We start from the raw sequence: 17501 nt of genomic DNA on the forward strand, positions 1-17501 counted from the left end.
CCAACATCACACTGGGGGCAGGGGAGGGGTCCTTGTTGGACCATTCCTGCTCAGGAAAGAAAACACACTTGTATGACATCATTTGCATATTTTGAAAAGCCATCCTGGGCTGGAGAGATAGATGGCTCAGTAGGCAAAGGGACTGTCATCCAAGCTCGAGTTTGTATCCCCAGAGTCCTCGGAATACTGGATGTGGTAACACATCTGTGATCCCAGCACCCTCACAGGAAGCTGGGAGGTGGAGACCCGAGGACCAGATAGCCTGGCAGATACAGTGGTGAACATGAGACCATGTCTCAAGGAAGGTGGAAGGTGGGGGCCAGTATCCAAGGTTGCCATCTGACCTTCCTGTGTGAGCTGTGACACAGTGTGCCCTCACCCCTGCACGTGAACACACAGGAGCATGCCCACCCTCACGCCAACACAGACAGACGAAGAGAACATGGAGAAGAAACAAGTTTCCCGATGCTGGTTCGTTTTTGTTAACTTGACAGCAGCTCGTCAGCTGGGAAACGGAAACGGCAGTGAAGGAGTTGCCCCCATGGGGTTGGTCTGTGGGATGCTTTCTTGGTTAATGGTTGATGTGAGAGGGCCCAGCCCACTGTGAGTGGCGCCACCACTGACAAGTGTTCCTGGTTGTATGAGAAAGCAAGCAAAACAAGTGATTAGCAGTGTTCCTTCTTGGTCTCTGCCTTGGTCCCCACTTCTGGGCCTCTGCCTTGATCTGCTGTCCTGGCTTCCCTCCATGACGTTGTTCAGTGATAAGGAAGCAGAAGTCAAATCAACCCTTTCCTCCTGACATTGCTTTTCTCTCTTGGTGTTCTGGTACAGGAAAGCAAACTTGGGATGCTTGTAGTTTTGTATTTGAGGGTTTGTGTTTAAAAAGCTAATTTGTGATTTTTACCTGATAGAATTAATTGGTGGTGGTTTTTCTTAATAGAGAGTTAGAAAAATGCACATAAAAAGAAGAAACCCAGCTGGGTGGTGGTGGCGCACGCCTTTAATCCCAGCACTTAGGAGGCAGAGGCAGGCGGATTTCTGAGTTCAAGGCCAGCCTGGTCTACAAAGTGAGTTCCAGGACAGCCAGGGCTACAGAGAAACCCTGTCTCGAAAAACCAAAAAACAAACAAACCAAACCAAACAAACAAACAAAAAGAAACAAAGAAGAAGAAACCCCAAATCACCCACAACCCCACTCCCTCACACAATTACTGCTGAGGTTATCCCGTTATTGCTCCACATTTAGAGACAAAGCCCTGGTCATCTGCTGCTTGCTCCATCGTATCTCCCCAGGTTTTTTTTTTTAATATAACAAAACATGCTTTCGCCCTAAGCCTTATTCCCTTATCAAGAGCCTTCTGGACCTTTTAGGAATCCTCTCTACATGCACACAAGCACTCCCACTATTCCACAAAGCTGTGGAATCAATGATTAAATAATCAATCATTAAATATGTAAGTTGTTTGTAGTTGTGGGAGTGTGCTGTGTGCATGCACATGTGGATATGTGTGTGTATGAGTGTGTGAGCATGCATGCACATGTGGGTGTGTGCATGTGTGTGTACATGTGAGTGTGTGTGTGCACAAGTGTGTGTACACGTGGGTGTGGGTGTGTGTGAGTGTGAGCATGTGCATGCACATGTAGGTATGTGTGTGCCTGTGTGCACACATGTGTATATATGTGCATGAGTGTTCACATGTGCATGCACATGAGCTGTTAAAAGACACTGCCGTCTACAGCTTTCAAAATATGTATGCTTCTCTGAGATTGGTTTCTCTCCTTTTCATTCTTATATGTTTGGTTGTGACCCTAACCTTTAATGGCTGAGCCATTTCTCCAGCCCTCTCTTTTTTCATTCTTAAAGAGATTATTTATTTCTTTATTTAATTTCATCTGTATGTATGTCTATATGCCATGTGTGTACAGGTGTCCACTGGAGCCAGAAGAGAGTGTCAGATCCCATGAAGCCTGAGTTGTGAGCTGCCTGATGTAGGTGCTGAGAGCTGAAACTTGGTCCTTCCTCTGCCAGAGCAGCAAGCACTCTTAGCTGATGAGCCATTTTTTCAGTCTCTGTATTTGTTTCTTAGGATTTATTTAGTCTTGGCTAGACCAAAGAAGATGGGAGATGGACATCTTTGGATGCATTTTTATCTCTGGCTTTACAGCTTGGTGTGCATCACCCCTTTAATAATTATTATTCCTCTTTCAGAGTAAGACAGTGGGGCTTGAGCAGTGCCAAAACTTACCCTAAGCCTCAGAAGCTGGGACAGACGGAAGAAGCCCACAGAGACACTGTAGGTCCCCACTATTTTTCCTGCCCTGGATTTCCTGTCTAGCTGGGTAGACAATAAAAGGTGGAGGGACCCTTTGCTAGAGTCCCTGACTGGGAATTAGCACTAAATCAAAATTAAATCACATGCTTGGCCCCTTGGATAGTTAATAAACTTTGATGTGCATTTCTTTGTTGGTGAGGTTGGGCTAGGAATATGGCTTAGCTGTAGAACATTTGCTGAACATGCACGAGGCCCTTGGGTTCCATTCTCAGCACTGAAAAATAAAAGTTAAATGTATTTAGATGTTTAATGAGCCCTTCTGTTTTTGTGAATGGACTTGTCATAGCTCTTGCCTATTTTTATGAATATACAGTTCTCTCTCTTGCTAATTTGTGAACTGCGTTAGTTGCACGTGGCCCCTGTCCCATGCCGGTGGTAAATGTGCCTCCTGTTTTTATTCCTGCCTTTTAGTTTTCTGTTCTTTGTTAACATAGGAGATTCTTCATTTTCATATCAGATTTACACCATCATGTTTCCTGCCCCTGGACTTTCACCTAGGAACCTCCTCAACACTCCAAGCCCTTATAATTAACCTCCAATTTATAAGCTCCAATTTATTATTTAGCTTCAACACATGTAAAATTTTGGGTGTGTGTTATGTGTGTTATATATGGGGAAAGGGTGTGTGCACACACACATGGAGGCCAGAGATGGATGTTGGTATTTTCTTCAGCCATTCTCTGCCTTATATTTTTTGGGTCAGAGTCCCTCACTGAAGCCAGAGCTCACTGATATAACCAGACTGGCCAGTGAGCTCTATGAACCCTCCTGTGTTTGCCTCTTCAGCTCTGGGATTGCACACACAGGCCACTTTTTCCATGTTTTATGTAGAGTCTAGGGCCCCAGCTCAGGTTCTCACACATGAACAGCAATCAATTCACCCATCAGCTCCCAGAACTGTTAATAGGATGACGTTTTCTCAATTATCGTGTTTATAAACAGGCAATCCAAGGTCCCAATACCATGTGATAAATAACTGTCTTTGCCACCTACCTTACAGTTGATCAGGCTGACAGTTTTTGAACTTTTGTTAATAAAATTAGTCTGACCTCATATTGTACTTTCGTATCTGGTACAGGAATTCCCTCCATGTCCATACAATAGGCATCAAGAAAGTGCTTGTCTAAAAGCACTGACTCTTTACTAGAGCTAAAAACACAATAGAATTTGGCATATATCTTCATTTTGCTCCGTGGCCTTTCTATAAAGTTTGGGTCCAAGATGGGTGTAATGGTTTGTACATGCTTGGCTCAGGGAGTGACACTATTAAGAGGTGTGGCCTTGTTGGAGTAGGTGTGTCACTGTGGGTGTGGGCTTTAAGACCCTCACCCTAGCTGCCTGGAAGACATTATTCTACTAGCAGTCTTCAGATGAAGATGTAGAACTCTCAGCTCCTCCTGCACCGTGCCTGCCTGGATGCTGCCATGCTCTTAATGATAATGGACTGAACCTCTGAACCAGCTCCAATTAAATGTTGTCCTATAAGAGCTGCCTTGGTCATGGTGTCTGCTCACAGCAGTAGAACCCTGACTAAGACAATGGAGATGTAGCTCAGTGGTATAGCACTTGTGTAGCACAGGCAAGGCTTAGCATTTGATCTGAAACTTCATCATGTATAATTGTGTCTGTGGGGACTTTGGGCCAGAGTCTGCCTCAAATCGGCAGGTAGACATTTTAGACACTTAAAGGGTATCCATCAAATTTTGCAGGGGCATAAACTGTCACCTTTTTACAGTGTCAATGTCCTAGGAAGTTTCCAAGATTTGCCCCAAACCCATGGTCACCTTGGATTTCAGATGGCAGCTTTATAACCACACCAGTGGCATCCTGATCTCAACAGTGGCATACTGATCACAGTGGCAGCATGGTGATTGTGACAACCACATCATGATCACAACAGCGGCATGGCAATCATAATAGTGACCAATAGTGACAGTGGCATGGTGGTCACGATCACAACAGCATCACACGACAGTGACGTTGGCATCATGACAGTGGTGTCACAATCGTGACAGTGACCGTGATAGTAGCATCATCATCATTACAGTGGCATTAGCGAGGCTCCTGAGTGTGTGCAGGACCACAATAGTGACCAGACAGATGGTGTGTTTGGAGCCAAGCTTAGTCAACTCTGTCTTGGGATAAAGAATAAGGCTGGGATGTAGCTTAGAGGGCCAGCATAGCACACAGGAAGCCAGGCTTCAATCCCCAGTACTGCAAAAAAAAAATAAGCAAAATATCGTGGAGAGCAGTTCAAAGATCCATACTGGACAATTCTGAGACTCTGTGCCTGCACTTGAAAGAGCACTGAATTTTACTGGAATTGATTTTGTTTGTTTGATATCTGAAACTGCATCTTGCTCTTTAGTCCAGGCAGGCTTAGAACTTGAAATAATTCTTCCTTGGGGCCCCAAGTGCCGGGACTACTGGAGTGAACCACCGTATCCAGCTTAAAATCGATTTTCGAGGCTGGAGATTCTCTAAGGCTGAACTCCATTAGCCAATATTCTGGTGCATCTCTGACCCTGAGAGTCCTTTCCATACACATCCTATTGAGAGTGAGTTCACTGCATTAATTAGCCAGTGATATTCTTTCTGTGCTGCAGTGTGAATGAGCGGCTGCTGTAGTCACTCCTTGTCCCCAGAGGTATTTTCTCACTAACTGCTGCTATGTGTAGGAAACCTTGATCTGTATATGTAATACTCTCAGAGTCTAAGGCCGAGTTGAACATTCTTACTAATTCTAGTAGGTTCCTGTGAGAGCTTCCATGTAGACAGTCATTTGATGTGCAGCTAACGACGCCTCTTCCTCTTATTGCCCCGTGTTGTTGACCCCCTTTTGGCATGGACTAAATGCCCTGATCCTCTTTGAAGATGGGACTAAGCAGAGGTTGGAGCAGCATTCTTGACTGTCTTCTGAGTTTGAGCAAGACTGCTGTTTAATGATTGTGTGGCTGCTAGCTATTCTTTGTGACAGCTGTGGTTGTGTCCCAGAGGTATCCCCTGGGTCATTTTCTAAGAGGGTTTTGTCCTAGATCAGAAATTAGTAGTGAAATTTGCTTAACCCCTTATCTGTATTCTGAAGAGTTGCAAACAGGCCAGCTTCATTTCCTTGGGTAGACCAGTAGACCAGACATACCTTAGAACCACCCATCTATGGGGGTTGTGGATGTCTTGACGATCATTCTCAACTGTCTAGGAGCGGTGGAGAGACACCCAAGATACCTACCTGAGGCTTTACACGTATCTTCTCCAATTTTCCTCTAGTCTGTGGGAATCCAGCTCTTGTGTACTTACCGCGGTCCTTGGCACCCGTGTCAGGGACAGTGAAGAAAAATCATGGTGGGAATTTGGAAGTGGATTGACAGAGAAGCCTCAGGTCCCACGTGCACTAGTTAGGAGGCCAGGAATGTGAGGAGGCGTTTCATCTCGTTTTCTAGATGAGGTTAGTAGCATTCTCACCTCAAGGAGGAACTGAATTACAACACCACAGACATTTCAATTGCGGGCCATAAAGAGCTTGTCAAGCGCTAATTGCAGCCTTGCAGAGCTGCGCATTACAAACCTCGTGATTATGCCAGCTGCTACCTGCCTGGCGGAGGGAGCCATGCACTGTGCAGGAAAGGTGTGCCTGGTTGGCATGCACAGGTTCCATTTATTTATTCGGAGATCAGACCTGGGCTCTAAGTAGGTGTGTGGAGTGGAAGGCGATGCGAGAGAGCTGTGGTTGGAGGTGCCCCTGGGAGGGCAGCAGGTGTTCTGACTGGAAACAGGTTGTCCACAGCAGTTTAGTCAAAAGCAGCATGATCAAGGTAAGAACAAGATGCCAAGGGGCGAGCTGTCAAAAAAACGATAACAAAAAGGAGTGGTCTCTATCAGTAGGTCCTCATGCATTGCTAATGTCACCACACTGCTGATTTAAGAGATCTTCTTCATCTACCCCACTGTGTGCCAGCAAATGTTGTAAGCAGCGAGGAGTCCAAGGTGGGCTTGTGGGAATAAGACAAAGAACCTTTCCACAGAGAGTGTTTGTGGTGGTCAAGAGACAATCGACGCACAAATTAACATCATCTTAACCCAGAAAGTGCTAGGTTTCCCAGGTTTTGGACTATTTACTTACATGTAATGAGATAACTTGTGAGGGACCCAAGTCTAAACGTGAAATCCATGTGTGCTTTCTACATCCTTGATACACATATGCTAAGGATAATTTTATACAACATTTTAGGCAATTTTGTTCATGGAACCAAGTTTGGAATGGCAAACCATTGGGAAACAAAGTGGTGTCTGTCTCAATCACTGTTGGAGCATCCATGGCTGTGTGGCGTTGCCCTAATTCCAGGTTCCGAATTCTCTGGTTTTGGTGCATTCGGGATTTGGGATGTTTGGATTAGGGAAGCTCAAACTGAACCAGAACCAGCAGTAAAGGAGTCTCGGGAGTGTGTGATCATGGTGTGGGGTGGAATCTTCCCTCTAGAAGGCTGCAGTGCTCTCTGAGATGGTGCTGGAGGGAGGCTGGCTAGAGGAAATGAGAGCTTTGCTGGGGCTGAGGACAAAGGAAGCCTGCGGGGCTGAGGAGAGCAGGGCCAGGGCCAAGTCAGAGAGTGGGTAGGGTCCTCAGGACTATATGGTAGAGGGCATTGGAGGACTTGGAGCAGGGAGGGGATGTGATGCACCTGTGTCGCAGGGCCACTTTCCAGTATGTTTTAGAGAGTTTTGGTATATATATATATATATATATATATATATATATATATATATATATATATGATACCAAAAGAGATTGAGATTATAGCCAATCACCACTAGACAAAACCACCAACACAGAAAAAAATGTTGAAACATTAGCAACCTGTTTAAGTCCCTGTAAGACCCAGGGAGCCAGTCTAAGAGGCCCTCCAGCTGTTAAAAGCACAAGGCCAATGAGCAAGGTGATTTGTCTTCCACAGCTGTTGTCTGGGTCAAGACTGCAGCTGCTGGGGCTGGCCAGCGCACTCTTCTCTGGTAAAGAGCCTGGGTCTGGTCCAGCAGAAACAGGCGTGAGGCCAGCTGATCTGAAGCTACCACAGATGGGGAACTTGAGTAATCTGCACACTGAGAACGGATAGAGCTCTACTCCTCTTGGCCACATGGGAAGCCCATTCCCTTAGAGATGGATGTCTGATGGTTTATAGGCTACTAAGGCAGGGTATGGCAGTACTGAGGGCATATGCAGTGTGAATGGCTGTCTCTAAGACCACTCTGTCAATCTGGAACTCTTTCCCTATGTCAGAAGGGAAGATGTTTTCCCTGAGTGCCCGGCCACCTCTGTATCCTGTATTCATCCTGTCAGAGTGTGAACATTTGTGTCTAAACACAACTGTCTAGATAATTTTGGTCTTGTGTCCCTGTGGCTGTGTGTATGTTTATGTGTGTGCATGCACATGTGTGTACATGTGGAGGCCAGAGATCATTGCTCTGCATCTTATTGCTTTGAGACAGTCTCTTACTGAATCTGGAGATCACAGATTTGGCTAGGTTGGTTGGTCATCAAAGGCTTGTCCTGTCCCCTCACTCGGCGAAAGGATCACAGGTGCATAGCTTTAGGTTCAACTGGAGACTAAAGTTAGGTCTTCATGGTTGTACAGTGAGCATATCATTGACTTAGAAATCTCCCCAACCCCTCTGTGGAACTTCTGTCAATAGTGTGTTTACACTACAATTAAGCTGTCATGATGACTGTTATGATTGTGACTGAACTAAATGTATTAAAACTGTATTTCTTGGTGGAGACTGTAGAGATCCCTGGGGTTCAATGGACATCCAGTCCAGTATGATCAGCTAGGCCTAAGTCCCAGTGAGAGACCCTGTCTCAGAAAGGCAAGGTGGAGGACTCCAGTGGAAAAACACATCGTTGACCTCTGGCCTACAAATGTGAATGTACATGTTATGTGAACTCACCTGACCCCCACCCCCCACACACACACATACACACCACAAATATATTTATTCTCTCAGATAATGACCTAGCTGATCCTGGCTAATGAGCCATCTCTCCTCCACAGAGTCTTTCAAGGATCCAAGTTCCTCAGCCCCTGTGTCATATAGCTTGCCCTCATAGGCGTGATCACAATAGTGTCTCTGTCACATCTCTATGTTTATCTACAAGAAATCGAAGAGGGGAGAATAAAGTGCAGAAGTTGAGAGCAAGCTGCTTGGGTTAAAGCTGAAGCTGGCACAGGAATGGTTTACACTACTGCCATTCAGTTGCATTGCTGGAGACTAGTCACACAGCCATACGTAGCTGCAAGGGAGGCTGGTCACACAGCCATACGTAGCTGCAAGGAAGGCTGGCTACATTTAATCTCTTGATAGATGGTCTTGCCTTAACATGAGTGGTATGCAATATTTATTTACTACTGCTACTATAAAAATAACCATGACCTTAGTGGCTTAAAAAATTATACAAATGTATAATCTTACTTTCTAGAGGTCAGGAGTCCAAAAATGGTCTAATTGAGCTCCACTCAATATGTCGAAGGTCTGGTTGCTCCCAGAGGCTCTACAGGAAAATCCCTCAGCCCTTTTAACTTGTACAGGTCACTTGTATTCATACATATACATCACCCCCTCTCTCCTCACTTGAAGGTTTTGATCCCACCCTTGCCTCTCCTGTGATTATGTTTGACTCCAGGCTCCCTCCTATGAAGGTGGTGACATTGGATGTACCTAGATCACCAGGATATCCTCCCCATTCAGATTCAGAGCTAGTTAGTCTCTGAATCCTTTCTCATGCAGGGTAGCCTATTCACAAGTTTCTGGGATTAGGACAGGGTATCTTCAATGACCATGATTCTGCATATACAGGTAGGATGTTTCATTTGTGGAAAAACAAAACAAAACAAAACCAGATACCCATCTGTCTGATGACTGTCCCTAGAAGATGATCCAGTCACAATCAAAGAACAAACACTTGGTGAAGGTCTTACATGCCACTCCTCCTTTCTTATCTGGAGATCCAACTAGTGTCTCTGTGGAAGGGAGCAGAGGGAGATCTCAGGCTGGTCATTAGCTGTGAATATTCTAAGTTTGGAGCAAGAGAAATAGAGAGGGAGCCCATTCCATAACTGCACTTGCTACTGTTGAATCTTACCCCTTTCCTGGTGGCCAGCTCCCAACTACCTGCAGAAGGATGGACATTTGGACCCACCCTCCCCATCCTCAGGTATGTGGCTCTATACTGTGAAGTCTGAGCACATTACCCAATCCCACAGCACATGGTTTGTGCCCTAGTTTTCCAGAGCCTTTTCCTGGTCACACATGCTAAGAATCTTGGCTTCTCTTCTAGCCACTCCCCTGTCTTACCCCTCCTCTACGGGTAGTGCCCTCCGTGCCTTCAGTGCCCTCATGTTCATACCTAGATTTTCTCCAGATCCTCTCTGTTCATGGAGCTGCCTGAGACTATATTAGGGTGTGGCAATTTGACTCTTTTAACTGTTATGACACCTTTTAGCTTCTCATTTGTGTGTTTATACAGTGTATGATAGTGCATACGTATATGTGTGTGTATATATAAGTGCATGCCTGTATGTGTGTGTGTTTTCAATGGCTCTCCACTTTAGTTTTTGAGACAGGGTCTCCCTGAATCTGGAACTCTCTGATTCATCTAGATTGGCTACCAATCAGTCCTCAGGGATCCTCTTGTCTATGCTGCCCAAGGGCTGAGACTATGGATGTGCACGTACCAGCACATCTCTCTTTTTATGTGGGTTATGGGGATCTGAACTCGGACCCTTATGCTTGCATACCAAGTACTCTACTGACAGAGCTATTGCCTAGTCTCTCTTCTGATCTCATCTGCATAGGTGACTCTTCTCTTCTATTTGTCAACTGTCCTCTTTATCCAATGTTTCTGCCTGTCCACTAGATGGTCATACGGTCACACAGAGTGTTCCTGGGTCATTTGTTAGGTTGGACATGGCTTCAAGAACCTTCTGTTAACCCACAACGGATCCTTTCCCGTTTCCATGCATCCACCTACCAGACACCAGCCCTCAGGATCTCCCAGCTAGCAGTTAACACTAACAACACAACAGAAATGAAACTGAACAAGGAGAAGGTCACACATGTCCCTACGTGGTACACCTCATGGGATTTCTTGGCCACCCAAGTCTTAGGTCCTAAGAGGAATGGCTCTGGCTATGTGGATGGGTTTAAGCAATGTGTAGCCGGAGGCAACTTTGTAAGCTCGAGGGGGCAGATGGCTTTCTATGCGTCTGCCAGCAGTGTGTTCCAAGCTCATAGCTATCCTGAGACTTAAGGAAAGAATTGTAAAGGGAAGTTAACAAATTCCCCTCGTCCTTCCCTGGAGCATGGCAAAGGGGCATGTGATACAACAGCCCGAGTGACTGGCAAGGCTGGAGGAGCGAGTGGCTCCCTTGGTTACACAAAGTTTCTAAACCTCTGCACCCTCCCTGGAAGATTGATGTCGGCTACATGGATGGAGTATGTGGTGACTGATGGGCCCCATCCTTAAAAAGACCATTACCATTTATCTCTCCCTCAACGGGGCTTCTTGTGACCTTCAGAGACAGTGCCGGCAGCATCAGCACCCACAGACAGACAGGGGCTGGCTGACCAGCACTTTATAGCACAGTCAAAGCGGGGCTGGCGATTCCTCCAGGGTTTTCATGCTCACTTTGCCTCACTTCACCCAGGCTCCTCAGGGTGTTACAGCATCTATTCTTGTAGAACTAAGGTTCCTGCCTGCCAAGCCCAAAGGTGTTTACTTTGAGAAGATTTGCATTTATTTATATTTCTTCTTGAGTTGTGTGTGTGTGTGTGTGTGTGTGTGCGTGCCTGTGTATGCTCAGCTATGTGAGGGCCAGAGACAACCTCAGGTGTCATTCCTCAGGCCCAGCCATTTTCCCGACCCTCTCCCTCCCTCCCTCCCTCCCTCCCTCCCTCCCTCCCTCCCTCCCTCCCTCCCTCCCTTCCTTCCTTCCTTCCTCTTTTGAGTCAGGGTCTCTCACTGTCCTGAAACCTGCCAAGGCTGGTTGACCACAGAGCCCTAGAGACCTGCCTCTCTCTGCCTCCCCAGTGAAGGGATCGTGTGTGTGCACTATCACACCTGAAAGCAAACACTTCACTGACAGAGCGATCTTTCCAGCTGCATTTCTATTTTTTACCATGTAAAATCTTTCCACATATGCATTAATTGTAGCGGAGATAAACAGAAAGTGCTTACAAATCGTAAGAGCTTTCTCCCTCTGTCTGCTATCTTAGGACGTAGAAGAATTCACATCCCACCTTCTAAGATATGGGACTTTTAATTAATCACTCACTGATGCTTTGAATCTTCATCTCCAGGCTGGGGAGCTGGCCCATTAGGTAAAGTAAACAAGAACATGAATTCAGACCCCCAGCATTTACTAAAGCCAGCCTCCAAAAAGCATGTGTCTGTAACTCTGGTGTCACTATGGAGATAGCAGGGTCAGAGACATGAGAATTCTCCCCCCCCCACACACACACAAACACAACAAAAAACCCTCATGAACCTGCCAGCCTGGTATATACAGTGGTGAACAAGAGACTGTGTCAAACAAGGTGGAAGGTAAGAGACGACTCCTGAGCTTGTCCTCTGGCCTCTGCACATAGTGTGGCAAATTCACACCTGTGTGAACGAATGCCCATGTGCACGCATGCACACACACGGACACACACACACACATGCGCACATGCATGCATATACACACCCACAAAGAGAGACGGGAGGGAGGGAAGGAGATGAAGAGGGGAAAAACAATATTAAAAAGCTCTACAGCTCCAAGTTCATTAACTATCCTTGATAACCATGTGGGACTTTTGGCTCCTGTCCTGTGACCAGAGTATGGGAGGGCACATGTGGCTGCCATCTCTTTAGCTTGGCTTTTTGATTGTCTTGATGCCTGCTGGCACCTGCCCTGCCTGTGCATAAATTCCCTTTGTCCTCAGCAGACATCACACCTTCCCTAGCCTAAGACACTGGTTCCCCCATCCCCCAACCTGTCAATACTTCAATACTTCTGAAGCCAGGGTGCCTCTTGCTAGGGGTCAAAGGAGAACTTTATAGTAAAGCTGGTCCTCTTTTGTGGATAGGAGGAGTTCTGTCCTCTGTCCACCCTGGTTGCCGTGGGTCTTTATTTTATGGGAGATCTCACACTCACTTGAATTTTAACAAACACTCGGACACCTAAATTATTACTTATGATGTGTTCTGAAAGATTGCCCTGTAATGAAGTAATAAAATCATTGTGAGTGTTCGAGATTGCCTGTCACGGAGCCTGGCAGGATGATTAAGAGTGGTAGAAATTGCCAGATCTCTCGGACTAGATCATAGAATGCTCAGAAGTAAGGGCGGTGCACATGACCAACTTTCGTGGCGTGAAGGAATATCAAGCTTTATTAAAAGCCTCAGAGTGATTTTTTAAGATCAACTGTTTAGTTTCGGACCATGCACAATTCAAGAACAAATGAACCCGTGTACAGCCAAATAGGAAATTCAAGTTCCAGTCCCTTTTCTCCCAGAACCATCCCCAGAGGCACAGTAAGTGGTGTGGAGCACAGGCAGGAATACACATTTCTCCCCACCATCCATTTCCAGAGCTTAAACACACCAAATAACAACTCCACCCTAGCCCCTAAAATCACAGTCATCTTCTTTATGATTGTATAAAAAATAGGGAGCCCACACAGGTGGAACCCCACGGTTCTTGTCTTTTGGGGACAAGGTTAGTTAACCAGCTGAATATCATGAAGGTTTGTTCGTGTTGGAGCAAGGATCGGAACTGCTTTCGTTTTCAAGGCTGAGTGGTATTTCTTGTATGCATGCACCATGTTTGCTTGCTCTCATTTGTTGGTGGATGATACATCCTCCCACCCTCTAGCTGTTGTGCATCATGCTTATGAAGCATGGACGAGCGAGTACTTCTTGAGACCTGCTTCCACGTCTGTAGGGACTCATGCACAGAGCTGGAATCGCTGGGTTAGATGGTGATTCACTGCCCGTGGTTTTACAGAGCCACAGTGCTGCTTTCTGCAGCAGCTGCTCCATTCTTATTCCCCCCAGCAATGCATGAAACTCTGCTCTCTGCGCATCTTCACTGGAGCCATCCTGGCAGACGTGAGATGCTGTCTGTGTTGCCTTCTGAAGTGACTCTTTCTAAAACTGAACATGGTAGCACTTACATAGACATGTGAAATCCTGAATTGTGGTGTACAGCCTTTGGTGGCTTCTACTGCTCTTAGGGGACAGTCCTTTCATCAGCCCTCAAGGCTTACCTGCTGGCTTATCCCTACTGTGTTTACATCCCTACTGTGTTCACATCCCTACTATGTTCACATGCTGCTCACTCTCTGCCTTTTTCTTGAATGCAGCCCCACAACTGGCTCCCTCCCTGGATGGACCTTGTCCTCATGCTCCGGGGACTGCCTCGTGCTAGGGTGGAGAGCCTGGCTGCTTTGGGAAGGGAGGCAAATTCCACTACATCAGGGACAGCCCTACACAGCTACACTAAGAGATGAAGCCACAGTGAAGTCAGAGTTCAGATTTTCCCAACCTTGTGTTGCCTTTTGTTCACCCACTCGCCAGCCAAGCCTCTCCCGTGAGCCCTGCATAGGTTCTCCACACTGCCTCCTTCCTGAGAGCCAAGCTTAGCAAAACCATAGTTTTGATCTTCAGACAATTTCAAGTGCTATATTTCTGTATACCAATGCTAGCGTCTAAGCTGCTACCCTGGGGAATAATGATCAGAAGCCCCAACGGCGCCCCACAGCCATGTTATCGTCACTGCTGAGTGCAACCTTTAACCTCAAAGTCACCCCGAAGTAAAATTATGAGCCATGAGGTAGGAAACAGCAGGTGAACTTGTCTTGTTTTATTTGTTTTTAGAGACAGGCTAAATTCATCATGTAGGTCAGGCTGGCCTCAAACTCTAGATCCTCCTGCCTCTGTCTCCCAAGTGCTGGGGTTATAGCAACACTCCGCCATGCCCAGTTTTAAGTTTCTTATTTTATAAAAGAAGGGAAATGATGCCAAGTGTTACCAATTTAACAACTCGAAGGACCCAGCATCCAGTGGTGGTGAGCTCATTTGCAGTGCCATGCAGTGTGACTCCGAGGTTAGGGGCTCTCCCCTGGCATGAGCCAGGCCCCTGACCATGAGGCCAGCTTCATCCAGGAAGGGTCCCAGCTGTGAGCCATTAGTGGCTGGATACTAATGGAGCCCTCAATATCCACCATAGCAGTAAACCCAACCATAGCAAATACACACAGCGTGAGTGTCTCAGGTTCCGTTACTTAGGAAAGCAGACATGTGTGTGCAGGAGAAGACATGGCAGCACTCCTCTCTCTCTCTCTCTCTCTCTCTCTCTCTCTCTCTCTCTCTCTCTCTCTCTCTCTCTCTCTCTCTCTCTCTCAAGTATGTTTTTATTTGTTCATGTGTGTGTGTGTGTGTGTGTGTGTACAGGTGTAAGTTGCCACAGTCCATGTGTAGAGGATAACTTCGGGGAGTCGATTCTCCCACCATGTTGAGGCAGGCCTCCCTTGTTCTACCACCCTGTGAACTCCTAGCTAGCTGCTCTGTGAGCTTCTGGGGAATTCTCTTGTCTCTGCCTCCCATTTCACTATGGTAGTGTGGGAGGTCCTGGGATCAAACTCATATCATTAGGATTGGAGAACAAGTGTTTTGTTGTTGTTGTTGTTGTTGTTGATCAGCTGAGTCCTCCTGCTGGCCCATGGCATCAGAGGCCTCTGTAGATGCCGTGGATATGCCGCAACCAGGAGACTCCCTTCAGATGTTGGGAGTGTGTCACTGATCACAGATGGTTCACTGAGGCTGTTCCTCTGGTTCACTGGTTTCTGTCCACCATGTATGGGCCCATCCCTGAGCTGGTCCCTCATCTGTGCCTACAAAAGGCTGCCATAGGACCAGCAGGTCCCACTGGACATAGTCACTATTCATTACATCTCCTCTGGGTTGAGGCAGTGGCATACAGGATCCCAAGCCAGGGGCCAGGCCTCTTGCAAAGATGTTGTCGGCAAAGGCCGTGTGGCAAGACAGATTGACTTGAACCTATCTATAACATGCTTCTATGATGGTCAGGATGGGCTACTTGCCTCCTGAGGCTGGGAAGTAGCCCATAGCATCAGCTCATCCCTGGGAGGCTTATTGGACTCCACAAGGCTCAATACCATATGGGCCTGGGCTGTGGCCTTTGCTGCTGGCAGGCTGGATGCTCAGTGATGGGAGACAGTCGCTGAGCCCCACTGAGTGGGAGGCTACATGCTGTCTCCGCCAGGGCTCAGTAGCACATTAAGTGCTTCGTTCGAATGGTGCTCCGTTCCCTGCTGCAGATGGTGTGGCCTTGCTCCAGAACCCCAGGGTCTGTGTTGTGATTGCCCTAGCCTGGCTTAACACACACTCCATACGGAGTTTCTCCCTCTCCAGCTCCTGCTGACATTGGGGGGGGGGGGGGTGAATCTGCTGCATCATATAGCTGGACCTTCTGCAGACCTTCTCTGCCCTGGGGCCCACCTGCAGCATCTTATCTGCCAGCAAGTGGGTCACAGCAGTGACTCTCAAGTGTGGACCACAATGTTTTCAGGAGCCAGAAGACTTCTCTCAGTGTGGGGAGCACACGTTACAGAATGAGTGGTGTGCATCTTGCCCTGTCTCCATTCCCTCCCCGACTTCCATCTCTTTTGGAACTGTCTGGTTCTCTGAAGGACGTATCTCACTAGGATGTACTTGCCCCTTCTTGCCTAACTAATTCTTGAGGTCAAAGGCCCAGGGTGCTACCCACTCCATCAGTCCTTGCTGACTGTCACTCACCAGGGTCTATCTGGTTAGTGATGGAGAAAGACTGGGAGGTGACGTGGGACCACACTGGAGGTCACTCGCCCTTTATTCTTGAGGGTCTTTCCACCATTCTTTTCTTATCCCTCCTGAGACTGCCATATTGTTCTCAAGTTTTTCTCTTGGAAAGCTTGCACATGGCCTTTCCCATGATCGTGACCCTCACTCTCCAGACCAGGGAACCAATGTGGGGCTGGCTTGCTGGAGTTACCAGCCTGGGGAATTCAAAGTTGGAGGTGGATGAACGTCCTTGAGGCGTTTCCTTACAGCCCAGTAGATAAGTGAAAGACAGGCTGTAAAAAAAACCCAAGGTCGGCAGCAGAGAAAGGAACCACAGGACTCCAGGAGGGGGTGCCCTGCAGGTAGAGAGGAGCTGTGTGGGTGCAAGAGGGGCCTAGAACATAGTAAGGTGTCGCCTAGCGACCTGGTTTGTAAAAATAAACACTGGTTTCTGTCATTGGTGGGGTTAAGAAATATTTCACCCTGCAGTGGGTGTTGTGTAAGTCTGTGCAATTAACTCTCTAAATGGTGACCTGGGGATGTCCCTGACTGACTTTAAGCTATGTCTCTTTGGGTCTAGAAAATCCTTTTTTAGGTAATTTCCTCAGTGGTGGTTGGAGTATTATTTATAACGTTGAAAAATGGGGAATGCTCTAAACTTTGATAAAGAAAGGATCGGTGCAACTAAGTGGTGTTTATAGGAAACTTCTTTTAAGAATTATTTGTATCTGTGTGCATGGATGCAAGGTCTCTCCCAGGGGCCAGAGGAGGGTGTCACAACCCTGAAACTAGAGTGACAGGTAGTCATGAGCCCTCCAGTGTCCTCTGGAAGAGAGGCAAATGCTCCTTAATGGTGAGTCGCCTCTCTAGTCTCTATGATGTTTTATGTATTCCATTTTGGCAGAGGATATTATTGGTAAATTATTAAATAAAAAATCTACAAAGCAGTTTGTATGATAGAGTCTAGATTTTATCCAAATTAAGCATATCAAATGTCTGGAAGAATATATTCCATGATTTTCATAGCAGTTATTTCTAGTAAGTCTCAGTTTAATGCACGTTCACTCTTGATCACACAGCAGCAAACGATAGCACCTGTTATTTTTTTATTTTAAGCCTGAAAGCTAAGAATGGTTTTTAAACAATTTTAAAAGGATGGTTAAAAGAGAGAGACCATATGCTCTGCAGAGGATACAATATTACAGATCTGGGCCTTTGCAGAAAAAGTTTGCTGACCCAAAAAATTTTGTCAAATGGAACAATGTGTAAACTTGACACAAAGAACTCAAAAATTA

At 46.6% G+C, this 17501-nt stretch overlaps 1 protein-coding gene across 1 annotated transcript in view; it reads left to right on the forward strand.

Annotated features, from left to right (window-relative positions):
- Positions 1-17501, forward strand: part of Gabbr2 (gamma-aminobutyric acid type B receptor subunit 2) — a 329174-nt gene that overhangs the window by 20263 nt on the left and 291410 nt on the right. The gene's annotated exons all lie outside the window — the stretch shown is intronic.

The sequence above is a fragment of the Mus caroli genome, unplaced genomic scaffold (assembly GCF_978045245.1).
Source record: "Mus caroli unplaced genomic scaffold, Mus_caroli_1 scaffold_6, whole genome shotgun sequence".
Taxonomy (NCBI): domain Eukaryota; kingdom Metazoa; phylum Chordata; class Mammalia; order Rodentia; family Muridae; genus Mus; species Mus caroli.